The sequence below is a fragment of the Bos indicus x Bos taurus genome, chromosome 23 (assembly GCF_003369695.1).
Source record: "Bos indicus x Bos taurus breed Angus x Brahman F1 hybrid chromosome 23, Bos_hybrid_MaternalHap_v2.0, whole genome shotgun sequence".
Taxonomy (NCBI): Eukaryota; Metazoa; Chordata; class Mammalia; order Artiodactyla; family Bovidae; genus Bos; species Bos indicus x Bos taurus.
Genome location: NC_040098.1, coordinates 15,874,472 through 15,889,811, shown reverse-complemented (window position 1 = coordinate 15,889,811; position 15,340 = coordinate 15,874,472). Strand labels below are relative to the sequence as shown.

The following is a 15,340-nucleotide window of genomic DNA, read 5'->3' as shown; positions in this document are numbered from 1 at the left end:
CATTCCGGAGTTTGCGCTGGTCCCAGAATGCTGGTGGGGTCAGCAAAGGAGACATTAAATGAGAGCTGGGGAAGTGTGGCCTCGTGACTTCAGCACCCCGTGTGATACATAAATCATGACTGGCCTGGGAGAAAGGCCAAGAGCTATTTCTTGCCAGTTTGCTGAGCAGTGTTTACGCCCTCTCACCTGAAATGGCAGAAGCAGAGAAAATGGGAACTGCCAACACACCAAGAACAAGGACCGGATGTAGCAAGCCTGCTCCGGCTGGTGGTGGAGGCTGGCATGAGGGTCCAGACACAGTACCCTATGAACAAGGGCCGGATGCTTGCATGACAGACCCAACTCCACCACTTAACAGCTGTTCAGGGTAAGTGAAGTACCTTGATGTCCCTGGCCTCAGTTTCCTCATCTGTAAAATGGGTTCAACAGTCATAACCATGACACTGGTTTGTTATTTAACAGCATTTTCCAGCAATGTTCCTATTCAATGGTCAGTCCTATTCCATCCAGAGTCCTTCCCTCATTTCAAATGAGAAGGCCCTGAGGTTTCTAGATTCTGTGGAGAAGTCCAGACACAGCAGCCAGGACCCTTAGACATAGAAGCAAGCCCTTTAAGGTCTCTGCAGCGGCTAGAGCTACCTGAGTGTTCAGAGGGCAGCCAGGACTCCACCAGGCGCACCTGGAAATACCCAGTGTCAAGACAGGGGAGGCACACAGCTATCTAGCTTTAAATCATGCATTCTTAATTTCCTGATTTAATGGACAGGTGAACAGGCAGTCCGTGGGGGAAGAGACAGACAACGCAGGGTGGCTAAGGCTCACTTTGGGAAACACGGTTTCCCTGCTTGGAGAGGGTCACCATCAGATAATCCCATACTAGACATGATTGGGGAAAAGGAGGCACAGGACATCTGGGTGGGATCATAAGCAGCTGTCACAGCCAGGACTCCCCCTGGCAGCACCCCAGCCCTGAGGCTCCTTCACACGCTCCTCTCTTCTTGTTCGCGCTCTGTCTTCATCCCCAGCTGTCAATTCGCGTGTCTCAAAATGACATGAGTTAAATATCTTGAAGAACTAGGGATTCATCATACGGCAACGTTGACCCAGAAATCAGTGCTTCTTCGAGCCTGTCACAAACCCAGGGGTTTTTATCTCAGTAGTGGATGATTACAGGGTCCTTGGTGCTATTAAAGACCTATATTCTTAAGTGTTATCGTCTGATAAATAGATTACAGTGGCCCAGTGGGTAAAGAATCCCCCTATGGTGCAGGAGACACAGGAGATGCTGGTTCGATCCCTCAGCCAGAAAGATCCCCTGGCGGATGGAATGGCAACCCACTCCAGTGTTCTTGCCTGAGAAATACCATGGACATGGGGTTGCAAAGAGCCGGACGTGACTTAGCTACTAAATGACAGTTTCAGTGCTTTGTTACAATAGCCCTAGAAAATGAATATGGGCGGAAGTGCAATATTTCAGTGGAGACAGCTGAGGCATGGCAAGAAGGAAGGTATATGATTTAAGAGGTCCCTGGAATCTCTTCTCTTTGTCTACCCAGCAGGTTCTCCTCTCTTTTCTTTCCTCTACGTCCCTGCTCCTCTGTCACCAATGGATCCGTCGATCAATACTGAACAGGGTCAGCGACCCGCCCCATGCACCTCGCTTTGTGCTGAAGGCGGAAATGGACACAGAAGCATCGCAGCTGAACTCCCATCCATGACCTCCTGGGCGCCTGTGGAGGTGGTAAAAGGTGTGGGCTCTGGGGTCAGCACCCTCTGGCACGAGGCCACAAGTTATTGGCCGTGTGACTTCAGGCATATAATTAAACTACCTGAGATTACTTCCTCCTCCGTGAGATAGGGAAAAACTCATCTGCTTCACAGGGTCCTTTTGGGAATTTTGAGATAATATACGGTAAGCGATTAGCCCAAACAATCAATCAATGCTAATTATTATTAGTGTTGGGGACTTGATGTAATACAGGATGAAGTGTGATCAATGCTGGCTCACAGGTAAAACTAAATTGTTTTGAGAAGACAGCAGGAGACTATTTCTACCCAGGGGACCGGGAAATACTCTGTACTTTTGCAGTGTGGCAGTATTCCATGAGAGCCTGGAAGGATGAGTAGGTTTTATCTTAGAGGCAGGCGGATGGTGCAAAGAAGGGAATGGCAACCCACTCCAGTATTCTTGCCTGGAGAATTCCATGGACAGAGGAGCCTGGAGGGCTACAGTCAATGGTGTCGCAAGAGTCAGACGTGACTTAGCGACTAAAGAAAGAGAGAGAGGGAGGGAGGGAGAGGGCGATGGTGAGTGTGTATGTGTTGGTGGGATGTGTTGGAGGGGAGGGATAAAGGACTCTCTCCTGGAGGAACTAGCACTGGTGGAGGCAAGGGGTCAACAGGGTCAGCAAACAGCAGCCCCTGTTTGTACATCCAGCATTCGGTATGTGTGGTGTGCGGTGAGATGTGGGACCCACAGTGAGGGAGGTCTAGACAGCAGGGGCCCCGATGTCACCGGGAAGGAGGAGTCGGGTCTTGATTCTGAAGGCAGTGGCCCCTGTGGAAGTTAGACTAACACCAGAGGCCTCCAAAAGCTGGAGGAAGACACAGTGGAACCAGGAAGTTCCTCAAGGGTTCAGTAATCTACTCCAGTGATGACAAGAGTCTGAACCAGGATGGGGTAGAGGAAAGGAAGGGGCAGATTTGACAATAATGGAGCTAACATTGAGAGCACTTGATACCTGGGGGAGAGGGGGTTCTGGAAAGGAACACTGAATGTGATTCCTTTGTTTCTTGCCGGAATTATCTGGAAGGACAGTAAGGGAGGGTATTAGTTAGAGTCCGTAAGTAAGGCCCCCTCCAGTCCCTGCCCCAGCACCCTAGAGGCCTGCAGGAGGTGGAGATGGGCACTCAGTCAATGAAGAATTTGATGCCATGGCAGGGAGGGAAGCACAGAGAAATCCCAAGTTTGGAGGGGTGCTAATTAAGGTTAAGAGACCCAGTGGCAATCATGCTCTCTCCAGAGGGCTGCTGGAAACACAGACTTGGATAGAGGAGTGGGGTGGAGATAGAATCTTAGGGACGAACGGCAGCAAAATGAAAATGACAGCCGCACCCATGCTTAAAGCCCAAAGATGGCCCAGATCTTTAATCAATCTGTAGGCTCCGTGAGATTTGTCATGACAGTGATTTTAGAGACAACATCAGATGCCGGGGTTGGCGGGTAGGGAGCACATGATGGACTAAGATAACCAATGCTCCTCATAGCAACCTCCAGGAATAGGAACAGACAGGTCCACTTCCTGCTGGAGTCTCACGTGCCTCAGACACCCCTGCAGGGCCGGGGGCAGGGGTGGTGGGGAACACCAGGAATCCCCTCCTCCTCTATCGCCACTTTGAAATGTCAGCGTGAATCCTTTTCTCATCAAAACATGATTTTAAGACTTTGTTTTTTAAAATCAAAAGGGGTTTTAGAGCTGGAAGCCTTGCTGCCATAATGAGACATGTTTTATGGAGCCATTAACAGGCACTTGGCGGACAGTGATGACCTATAAATGTATTCATGGATTCAGAACTGAGGCAGGTTTCACCGACTGATTGCAGGTGCCTTGGAGATGACGTCCACAGGAAGGAGACAGCCAGCCATGCTCACCAGCCACGAACGAGGCTGCCCACACCTCCCCACCTGCATGCCCACTTCACGCTCACCCTGCTGCTGTGGCATGGACCCCAGCATCTCAGTATCTCTCTCAAACTCTGAGACACCTTTCAGGAAAACCACAGGTCCTAACCAGGCCGTCATTTTCTCTGTTTCATCTACAGGACGCCCCCGGGCAGCCCAGCACCCCAACTTCCTCACTCACTCCCAACTCCCTCCGCCATAATCGGCTTTCTCTGAAGTTGTAGCATTCAGAGTTAGGCTGACCTGGGTTCCAGTCCTGCATGCTTAGGTCCTGACCATGCACAGCCAGCCTCTCTGGCCTCAGCTTTCGGGTCTGTGAAAGATTCTCTCCTTGTCTGTACCCTGCTGGGCCTGGCACAGTGCCTGGCACACATCTGATGCTCCACAGATGCCAAGTGGGTGCTTGGCTGCCTGCTTCCCGGGAGTGCTACGTGGATGTGCACCAACCCGCCTTGCTTGCCCTATGAAAGTGCTCAGTGATGTTTAGGCTGGCTTGTAGATGTTGGTTATATCATACCAGCCTCCTCCTGGTGTCCTGCGTGGCTCCCCATTGGAAAAGACTTTGCCCGTTTTCAAGAGCAATCTGGGAACTCCCCTGGTAGTCCAGGAGCTAAGACTGTGCTCGCAATGCATGGGGCTGCCCAAGTTCGATTCCTAGTCAGAGAACTAGATCTTTCATGCTGCAATGAAGATCAAAGATTCCAAATGCAGAAGACCTGGTGCAGCCAAATATATATATATATATGTATGTGTATATATTTATGTGTATGTATGTGTATATATATATATATATATATATATATATGTATGTAAAAAGAGGACCGGTCTGCCTCACTCTCTGGTCCCAGCAGACTTTTGCCTTCCTCGTGCAGCTCTCCCTGGCTGCCCCAAGCCTGGATGATGTCCCTCCCCTGGCTGATGTCTTCCTTTTAGTTCCTCTGAGTCTGGGACTTGTGCTAACTCTGCAGCTCCCAGCCAGGTTCTAAGCCCTACAAGATGCTGTTCGTAATCTTTCTTTGCTTGGTAGACATACCCAAAGATAGGCGGGCTGGCCAGTCACCAGATGCAGTCACTGATGCAGTCGCCAGAAAGGAATCCCAGATAACACATCAGAGCAGAATCAAATCTGTCCCACAGTTTTGGGCGTGGGACCAGGCCAGGCATTGGCAGTGCACGCAGGCCTGCACACAGACACAGACACACACACACACACACACACACACTTGAGTGTGCCAAGGCATACTGGGGAAGGGATAGTCTTTTCTTCCCTGTAAAGCTCCACTGAGTTGTGCCCCAGTTCTGAGGGCCCAGGTCTGAGCGTGGAGATGACCTGCACGAGGTGAGGAAGGTTCTTGTCTGGTCGAATGTGATGTGGCTGCTGCTCCACTGCTGAAGGGGCACTGGGAGGAGGCGAGGGCTAAAGCTGTGCAGCCCAGCTCGGCGGGGGGAACACTGCCAAGCCTGGGAGGCGTGGGGATGAGATGGGTGCATGGGGGTCCCAACCTGGGGCTTTGTCCTGAGGTAGGGGGGCTGACATCTGACAGTAGGTTTTGATTTCAGGTGAAAATATCCACTCACACACATGGAGATCCATTCTTCACACACACACACACACACACACACACACACACACGACACCCTGAGGCAGTAGGTACATAGCTCCCTAACACACCCTGCTCACACACTGATACTGGACGAGCTCTCGCTGGTTTCTCAGGACAGGAAGTAGGAACAGAGAGTGGATGTGCCCACAGAACAGAAGGGGCATGTACACAGCGTGCAGCCTTGTTGAGTGGTGAGTGGTGGGTACACTGACTCAACAAATATCTGCTTATTTACTGAGACCCACAGTGCGCCAAACTGTGAACATACCAGACATGCATGTACCTACCTACACATGCACACTCACACACACACCCTTAATTGTATCTCTTCAGGGGCAAAGCCCTACACAGAGGCATGTTTAAATGATGCTCACTTTCATCACAAAGGCATCCACACACACATGCACTCATCCATCCACAGACGCCCAGAAGTGGCCAGTGAACTTGTGTTCATTTCCTCACAAACTGGGAAGCTTGTAGTCTGAATCACCAGCTCCAGGTCCAACAGTGTTTCCCTAGCTGCCTCTCCTGGGGCCAGGGGCCAAGTATCAGACGAAATGACTTTTTAACACCCATCTGGAAATCAAGAAGGAAAAGGAGGTGCTACTAACACTCCCTTTGTAACCCCTTTCCAGCGTTTGAGAAAATTGGGTGTTATTAAAATTGCTTTAACTCTAAAGGGCATGAAAGGTGGACACGGGAAAAGCCAGCAGTTGCAGCCTGGAGGGCTTGCTGGATGCTGCAGGATGCCCTTGGGGAGAGGATCCCTGCACACAGGGATCTGGCAGGCTGTCCTGGCATGATTTTTCCAGCAACTGGAGCATGACGCCAATCCAAACCATTTGCTGTGAGTCGCAGCCATTCTTCTCTGAGTGCTCCCATGGGTGGCACCTCTTGGGTTCTCAGGTGAGCTCAGGTAAAGGGAAGCTTAGACCCTGTTGCCGGGGAGCTCCTCAGCTGATGGGAGAATCAGAGCTCCTGGTTTCAGGTGGCTCTTGGCCTCATTGAGGGAAGATGGACATAAATATGCTAACAGGAGAGGGAAAATAGAGTTGGAAGAGAAAGAAATATTCGTGCAGTATAATTAGCATTTATATGAAATTTTAAAGCATGAAAAACAATTCCATATGTTGTTTTGACAGACATACACAAGAAGAATAAAGTGCAGGCAGCCGTTGCTTTGAACAATTCCCCGACATATACATGTGTACACATACGCTGCCAGCAAATGTAAGGTTCTTACTTCGTTGGGAAAGAATTTGGAGACAGTGGCTTTATTTAGAGAGAAATACTCCACAGACAGAGTGTGGGCCATCTCAGATGGCCAGAAAGAGGGCCTTGAAATTTGGTGTGGTTAGTTTCTACAGGCTGGGTAATTTCACAGGCTAATGAGTGAGATGATTATTCCAATTATTTTAGGGAAGGGGCAGGGATTTCCCCCACTTTTTAGCTTTTTATGGTTGGTCTCAGAACTGTCCCAGCACTGGTGGGTGAGTCATTTAGATGCTAATGTGTTACAATGAGCATATAACAAGGATCAAGGTCTACCGGAAGTCGAATCTTCTGGATCTTGGACTTATTTGTTTCCAATTAGTTTATGTCATATCCTCAGGCTATTCTTTTAAAGGTTGTGCCCTGCCCCCTGCCCTCCTATTTCAGGTATATATCCAATTCCCATAGATTAATATATTCCGTACATATATACATTCTTATGTGTATGTATACATGGGAATACACACGGATTTCCATTATCATGGTTGGGTTAAACCTGTCCCCCAACAACACAGTTTACATTTAAGTTACCGTGGTATGTTGGCAATGAGTAATCGCATAAGGCGCAAACTCTGACGCTAGTTCTTCATCCCATGTAACACTCAATAAAAACAAAACAAAACCGTGCTTCGTGGTCAGCAGCTGGTCACGTCACGTCTTTCACCCCTGCAGTGATTGGTCGTCGCACGTGTGTTCACCAGCTCGTGCACAGACAGCAACGTGTGCTTCTGTGCTGCTTCCGTGTCTCCTGGTGGTGGCATTTTGCAAAAATGGATCATTTAAAGAGGAAAACGGCCAACGGGGTGAAAGCATAGCAAAGACACAAAAAGTTGACAGCCCTGGGACTAGAATAAAAAAAAATCAAATGTCGGCGGAGTTACAGAAGAAATAGCTGACCGTGGGTGTGTGGACTCAGCTGCCACGCGGGAGACTACACATGTGCGGCCAGAGGAACTTAGAGAAGGACAGTTCATGGACGTTAATGAGGTTGTGATAAAAAGGGCGAGGATATCTCAGAGGAAGTGACGTGGGCACAAACTTCACAGTAAAGGAACTCTTGGAGAGACTTATGACATTGGAAGTGCAAAGGATAAAATTCAAACTTAGGAAGGATGGAAAAGATATTTGCTCTTTATTGTAAAATGAAAAAAAAAAAACAAACAGAGTTGAAAGATGTTTGCCCTTTATCTATGTGATGAGAAGGCAGGCACTATTCAAACTACTCTTGAGAATTTTTTTAACAAAGAAACAAAACATTTTAATTAATGTTTCTAATGTTTTAAATTAAATGAATTACATAAAATTAATATTTTGAACATTGTTTTTACTAGTTTTAAAGAACGTTCCTGTATGTTTCCCTATACATTTCCTATAACCTATAGTGAGAACTTTTTAATGTTTTATCCCCAGTTTTTTAATCTTTAATTGGAGATAATTACTTTATAATGTGTTCGTTTCTGCTGTACAACAATGTGAATCAGCTGTAATTATACATATAGTCCCTCCCTCTTGAGCCTCCCTCCCCTTACCATCCTTCCCCTCTAGGTCATCACAGAGCACTTTGCTGAGCTCCCTGTTTATACAGCAGCTCCCCACTAGCTATCTATTTCAACAAAAACATTTTTAAAGTCACAATGAAGTCATAAATTTTCCCACTGATTTTTTATTTATTTATTTATTTTTATTTTTAAATTTTATTATTTTTTTAATGTGTATTTTATTTTATTTTTATTTTTTTAATTTTATTTTATTTTTAAACTTTACATAATTGTATTAGTTTTGCCAAATATCAAAATGAATCCGCCACAGGTATGGGACGACCCAGAGGGATGGTATGGGGAGGGAGGAGGGAGGAGGGTTCAGGATGGGGAACACATGTATACCCATTGATTTTTAATATGACTTTGCATAGTTTGAGCTTGTGTGGTCCTTTTTATGGCCCTGAACTACTGTGCAGAGTGAGAACCACCTAAGTAAAGAATAATGTATCAAGGATATAGAAGTGTGTGGGGATGATAAAAACCCGATTCAGTGCTTCTGGTTAGGTCTGGAGGATGGAGAGGGGGAATGCGACTAGGGAGGTGAATACAGGAGACTTTGACTGTATTTACAGTATTTTATTTCCTAACTTGGTATCATAGTTTCAATAGTATTCGTTGTACCCTCTCAAATATTTTTATACATTAATTTCTTAATAGAAACTTAAATAGAACTTTACGAATAAGCATTTCCAATCATCCCATTTCTTTACTATAATGATATGGTGCTGATTAGGGGAAGAAAAATTATAAGAGCAGGGCTGGTGATTTAGAGGAGACTTTCTGAAAGAGAAGGGCTTCTCCAGTGGCTCAGAGGTAAAGAATCCACCTGCAATGCAGGAGACCTGCTGGCTGATGCAGGAGACCTGCCTGCTGATGCAGGAGAAATAAGAGACTCAGGTTAGATCACTGGATCAGGAAAATCCCCTGGAGGAGGAAATGGCAACCCACTTCAGTGTTCTTGCTTGGAGAATCCCATGGACAGAGGAGCCTGGCAGGCTACAGTCCGTGGGGTCACAGAGTCGGACTGGACTGAGTGGGCATGCATAGGTCCCGAAAGATGATGACTCAGGTGATAAAAAAGACAGGAGGGGCAGGAGGGCGTCTGAAAAGGTAGAGAGCACAGACTCCAGGGGGAAGCAGGCCCTGGGGTTACAGATATCCTAGGAAAGACTCTGGGCTCCCCAGGATGGAGGTTGGGAGTGACTGTGGAGAAAAGGGCCTGAAGGAGGCCCTGGCTCTGGTCTTCCTCCCACTGTGGATGAGCCCACCACCCGGGACAAGTCCTTAATCTCCCTGGGCCTCAGGTATCTCATCTGTAGAAGGGGGATGCTTGGACCTTCTCAGAAGAAACACTTTCTCGATGTTCCCTCTGGGATTAATTATATTTCTTTCTTGCACACTAGGGTTATGGCCAAGTGTTTCAAGTTCCCCCGACCATGGGCTGTGTGACCTATTTCTGGGCAAAGGAAGGCCATTCCCACTGACCCTCCAGGCAATCTGGAAGCTCTCTCAATAGTGCACCAAGGCGTGCGCCAACCCTATCAGAACCATCGGCACCTTTCCTCTTCTGTCCTTGGAAGCCACCAGAAGCACACTCAGGTTGCCAGCCACCTCTGCTGATTGATTGGGAGAGATTTCCCAGGGTGGTATTGGTCATGTGCATGCGTGCTAAGTCCCTTGAGTCATGTCCGACTCTTTGTGACCCTATGGACTGTAGCCTGCTAGGCTCCTTTGTCCATGGGGATTCTCCAGGCAAGAATACTGGAGTGGGTTGCCATGCCCTCCTACAGGGGATCTTTTCGACCCAGGACTGAACCTGCCTCTCTTATGTCTCCTGCATTGACAAGCAGATTCTTTACCACTAGCACCATGTTGGTCATGGGCCGTGGTAACACAGGGACCCTACACAGCTGGAAGCGGAAGCTGTCAGGCTGACCTGCAGGGGGGCAGTGCTGGCCTGTCAGAAGGATTTGGGGCAAAGAAAACACAGGGTTTCTTTTCAGGCAGAAGGATTTTGGGCAAAGAAAACAGTTTTCTGTTTTTCTTGAAGGCTGATGGGAAAACTTCAATTCTCATCTATAGGAACCTGATCCCACCCTCTCCAACCCCTCGTCTTCCCAGGGGCCTCTGAATTTCCCTAAATCCTTCACAACAGAGTTGGTTCCCAAAGGATAGAGGGAGATCTTCCCCTTTTCACTGTCTGTCATTCATTTTGGATCTTTTTCTCATTACCTTCCTTCCAGTTCTAATTTAGTCCCTGGTGCCTCTCTCGTCCTGAATGACAGAACCAGATGAAAATCAGAAAGAGAGGAACTTTCTGCAGAGGTGAGAGTCAGGTGCTTTGGGGATATCTCTCTTTCCTCTAGGGATGAGGCTGATTTTCCTAAATCTATTATTATAAGATGAACAAAACCATTTCAAGAATTTATAACTCTCATAAGACATTCCAGATGGGAAATACTCCTCTGGGACTTGGGGTGAGCTGGCTCTTTTTTGGTAAAAGCAGAGATGAACAGATATCATACTGAGAAGGTAGCAGATAATGTAGACCCAGTGGAGAAAAGGAAACCTTCCTATGCCAGGAAGCCTGCAGGGGTGGAAAAAGCGGTCCTTTCATGGGGTAGAGTGATGACGTAACTACCATTTAGTGTAACCACAGGTGTTGTGCTAAGTGTTTCACATGTCACCCACACCACCACTCACAATGTAGCTCCTATTATTAGGCCCATTTTACACGTGAAGAAATGGAGGCATGGAAGGCAATGTGCCTAAGACCATAGAGTGGGACCATGGGCTTCCCTGGTGGCTCAGACAGTAAAAGAATCTGCCTGCAATGTGGGACATGGGTTTGATCCCTGGATTAGGTAGGTTCCCTGGAGAAGGGAAAGGCTACCCACTTCAGTATTCTTGCCAGAGGAACTCCATGGACAGAGGACCCTGGCGGGCTACAGTCCATAGGGTCAAAAAGATTCAGACATGACTGAGCAACTTTGAGAGAAAGATAGAGTTGGACCATAAAGAAGGCTAAGCACCAAAGAAGTGACGCTTTCAGATTGTGGTGAAGACTCTTGAGGGTCCCTTGGACTTCAAGGAGACCAAACCAGTCTAATCCTAAAGGAAATCAACCCTGAATATGCATCGGAGGGACTGAGGCTGAAGCTGAAGCTCCAATACTTTGTCCACCTGAAGGAAAGAGCCAGCTCGTTGGAAAAGACCCTGATGCTAGGAAAGATTGAAGGCAGGAGGAGAAGGGGGCAACAGAGGATGAGATGGTTGGATGGCACCACTGACTCAATGGACATGAATCTGAGTAAACTTCAGGGGATAGTGAAGGACAGGGAAGCCTGGCGTGCTGCAGTCCATGGGGCCGCAAAGAGCCAGACATGACTTAATGACTGGACAACAACGGCAGCAACAATGACGACAAATAAAGCCGATGGAGCCACTTGGGTAATAAATGCTGATGTCTAGGAGAGAATGTGATTCACTTGCTGGAGTTAACTGTGTAAATTGATGCCATCTTTTTATTTACTTTCTTTCGAAAATTTTTTTGATGTGGACCATCTTCAAAATGAATTTGCCACAACATCGCCCCTGATTCATGCTTTGTCTTTCTAGCCACAAGGCATGTGGGATCCTAGCTTCCCGACCAGGAATCCAGCCCACACCCACTGAACTGGAAGGAAGTTCCAATCATTGAACCACCAGGAAATTCCGGATGTCATCTTTTATACCGCTGTTTCTTTGTTAGTTGCTACCACTCACTTTCCCTAAACCCAGCAAAAGAGGAACTCCAGGATGGAGTGCTGTGCTGGCGTTAGGACGGCTCCATTCTGCAGCCAGCTCAGCTCGTCCCTCTGTGTGTGACCCCAGGCAAGACCCTCCCTGACCCTGGGATGTGGGGTGTACATCTGTCAGAGGAGGCAGTGAGACTAGTTGGCTCCAGCAGGACATCTCAGTCCCACCATCCCGTTGACATCAGTTTACTGACTCCATGGAGGGTGGGGGATCATGTCGCAGCTGCTGTTTGTGACTTTTCCAGGGCTCTCCCTGCCTGGGCGTGGCCCTCATGTTGCCTGTGTTTTGCAGTGAAGCCAGTCATATAGGAGTGCCTAGCCGCCTGTCCCTCTTGAATTCTCCCTTTGGGGATGTGACTTCACACCTCCCATGCTGGGTGGGAACGGATCTAAATGTTTGCTCTGAGGAGGCACCTTCCTTCCCTTCGGCAGGATGCCTTCAGCCCAGGATCTGGGGATGGATGTCTCTGATCTGACCTTCTGTGAGCTGCTAGGGGATGTCCTCCCAGCAGCAATCGATCACCCCTGCTGTGTAAGCCCATCTTTCCTGGTCCCCAAAGGCCAGAGGTAATGCCTGCTTTGCCAGAGCTGGTCCCTAACTGATGGAGGAGGTGAATTAATTACGTAGCCTCAGGCACATCGTGGTCCCACTCTGGGTCTCAGTTTTCACAATTGTACCATGAAAAGATCAGACCAGACAGTCCCCTAAGATACTTCCACCTCTAATATTATATAGTTTATTTCATTTCTGTGTTTTTGTTTCATGTTCCTCCCAGGCCCTCACAGTCCCCATGTCTTAGCTACATCATAACTGCTGGTTGGGCTTTTAAGCTGCTTCTAGCATGTCACTGGAGGAGCATAACACACTGGGCTAAGTGCTATTTTGTTGGGCTAACTTGCTATTAAAACATGGCTAATATTGAGGTTTTGTTTATGAAATAACACTGCATGCCAAAGGCAAAACAGGAAAGAGGACGCACGCATTTCTTGGAACGTAGGGAAAATGTCTAACAGCACCGGAGAAGGAACTCAGAGAGATGGGGTGTTTCAGTTTCATATCCGGTGGCTGCTTTTGGCTGTAACGTTGCTGGAAGCTAATAATTTCTAAAAAATGCGGTTGATGAGACTAAGGGGCCTTCCAAATTTCATCAAGGAGCCTATGGGGCTTCCCTAAAATTTCATTAGGAAGAGACCAATTTAAAGATTAACTAATGGAAGAGATGCAGTCATCTAATTAATTGTAGCAGGCCCAAGAGGTAATGTAGAGAGAGAGGTTCCTAGCAAATGATGGAGATCCAAAAAAGAGGAGAGCTGAAGAGTAAAGAATAATCCATGTTCGGGAGGGAGGGGACCTGGGTGTACCCATGGCTGATTCTTGTTGATGTTTGACAGAAAACTACAAAATTCTGTAAAGAAATTATCCCTCAATTAAAAAAATAAAGTGTCAAAGAAAAAAGCAGGCCCAAGAGATAATGTAGGTAGAGAGGCAAAAGAAAAAAAAAATCAATGTTTCTATGGCCCAGGGAGGAAGGTTCCCTTTCCAAATGATGAGTCTCAGTATCCAAAGAGTGATGTTCCTGGAAGCTGGACCCCTCTACAGTTATGGAATGAAAAGAACCTTGAGATGACATTCAACTTCCTTTCACTGATCTCAAATTCCTCAATAGCTTTGTAATGAAGTTTTGTCCCTATGCAAATCTAACCAGCAGGAAGAAGCACCTGTGCAAATATCATTGCTAAACTACTGAATAAATCTCCCGGTGCAAATAATGACAGCAGCTATGACTTACAGTGCCTTCTGTGTAAAATGTACTTCATATGCGTTTTATAATAACCCTGCATGGGGATTAATATTTCAAGGCTACCGTGTGTAGTTATGCAGATGACACATCACACAACGATGGGAGCACCATTCACACTGCAGTCTTTGTGAATCGTAGCTTTGGAAATTGTGCGGTGCCCAACCTGTACAACTGCACAAGTTTAATCATAATATGACAAGACCTCTACAGTGTTCTGCACTATTCTAAGCACTTACGTATTTGTCAGCTCATTTAATCCTTATACCCCACCATGCAAGATGTCTGGGTTCAAAATATACCTTTCTGTCATTCCATGTTACCACTTGGGCAATTATTTTAATACATTGTCCCATGGTCTCTGGTCAGCTTCTCTGCCTACAACTGTCATGCATCTGTAGAGGGTGACTGTACTGAGTTCCTGAACCTGTGAAGCTGACAACCCAGACCTGGAACACGGTGACCCACTGAGGCAGATGTTCTGGGAGGCCCTCCTGAGTTGGCCAGGGAGCCACTTCCCATGTTCATCAATCACCATGTTCACCACACACCACTGGTCTTCACACCTAAGGAAGAGGCACTTGCTCCACATTTTTGTAGAATAGGAACGTAAACCATTTTGAAAGATTCTGCGTTGACTGCATAAGAAGAAGGGAGTAGAGGAATAATCTGATGACCACTCCTTCCCCAAACCCTCATATATGAGGTACCAAAGAGGGTGAGAGGACATTCCTCGGGTCATTGATCTCTAAGACTGGCCTCTGGTTGGGCTCGGCACATTCTGTGCCAGAAGCTGTGGAACAGACATGGTGGTCCTGTCAGAGCCCTGGTTCTAGCTTCTCCTTTTTAAAAAAAAAAAAAAAAAATTGTTTCTTTGGCTGCACGAAGACTTAGTTGAGGCAGGCAGGATCTTTGATCTTCTTTGTGGCATGCTGGATCTTTAGCTGTGGCGTGTGGGATCTAGTTCCCTGACTAGGAATTGAACTTGAACCCCCTGCATTGGCAGCACAGAGTTTTAGCCACCGGACCACCAGCAAAGTCCCCTTACTCCTTTTTACTCACATGCTGGTGTGATGTGTCTGGCTGTGCACATGGTTAGAGGAATCATTTTGTGGTTAAGTGGGATGAGGCATCAAACCATCCCTGCATGGAAAAGGCATGTCTGCTCATGGGCATGACTCATGAGGACCACGGCTCACTCCTTGTATAGATGTGCCTTGTGGCTGCTCCAGGTCTTTCTTCTCTGCAACCCCGTCAGCCAGTTTTCAGTACGAAGAGCACCCTCTCTCCCTCAGGTGGGGAGGACTTCCATCCTCCACAACCATGTAGCCCCCACGGATTTCAAGTAGCCTTGCTGTTGCCATAGCAACTTGACCCAGCCTGCTTGTTGCATATTTCTGAGTGCAGATTGCATTCTGTCGTCTTGTCCACATGTCTGGGCCAGCTTGGCTAGAAGAGGGGGTGGTGGGTGTTCAGTCAGACTGGACAACAGCAATGTCCCTCAGTCACTTGGGCTTGGTGGGAAAAGCAGATGAGCTCAGCGTGGTTTCCTAAGCCTCTCAGCCCTTTATATGCCATCTAATGCATCTATACCATGGTACATTCCCTGCTTATCTTCCCCATTTGTTCTTCCTCTTCCTGAATG

At 47.4% G+C, this 15,340-nt stretch overlaps 1 long non-coding RNA gene across 1 annotated transcript; it reads left to right on the top strand.

The window, feature by feature from the left end:
* Positions 1-277: 277 nt before the first annotated feature.
* Positions 278-1,838, top strand: LOC113882045. The gene is made up of 2 exons (XR_003508264.1): positions 278-367; positions 1,557-1,838. It is a non-coding gene; the product is annotated as an uncharacterized LOC113882045 (long non-coding RNA).
* The last annotated feature ends 13,502 nt before the right edge of the window (positions 1,839-15,340 follow it).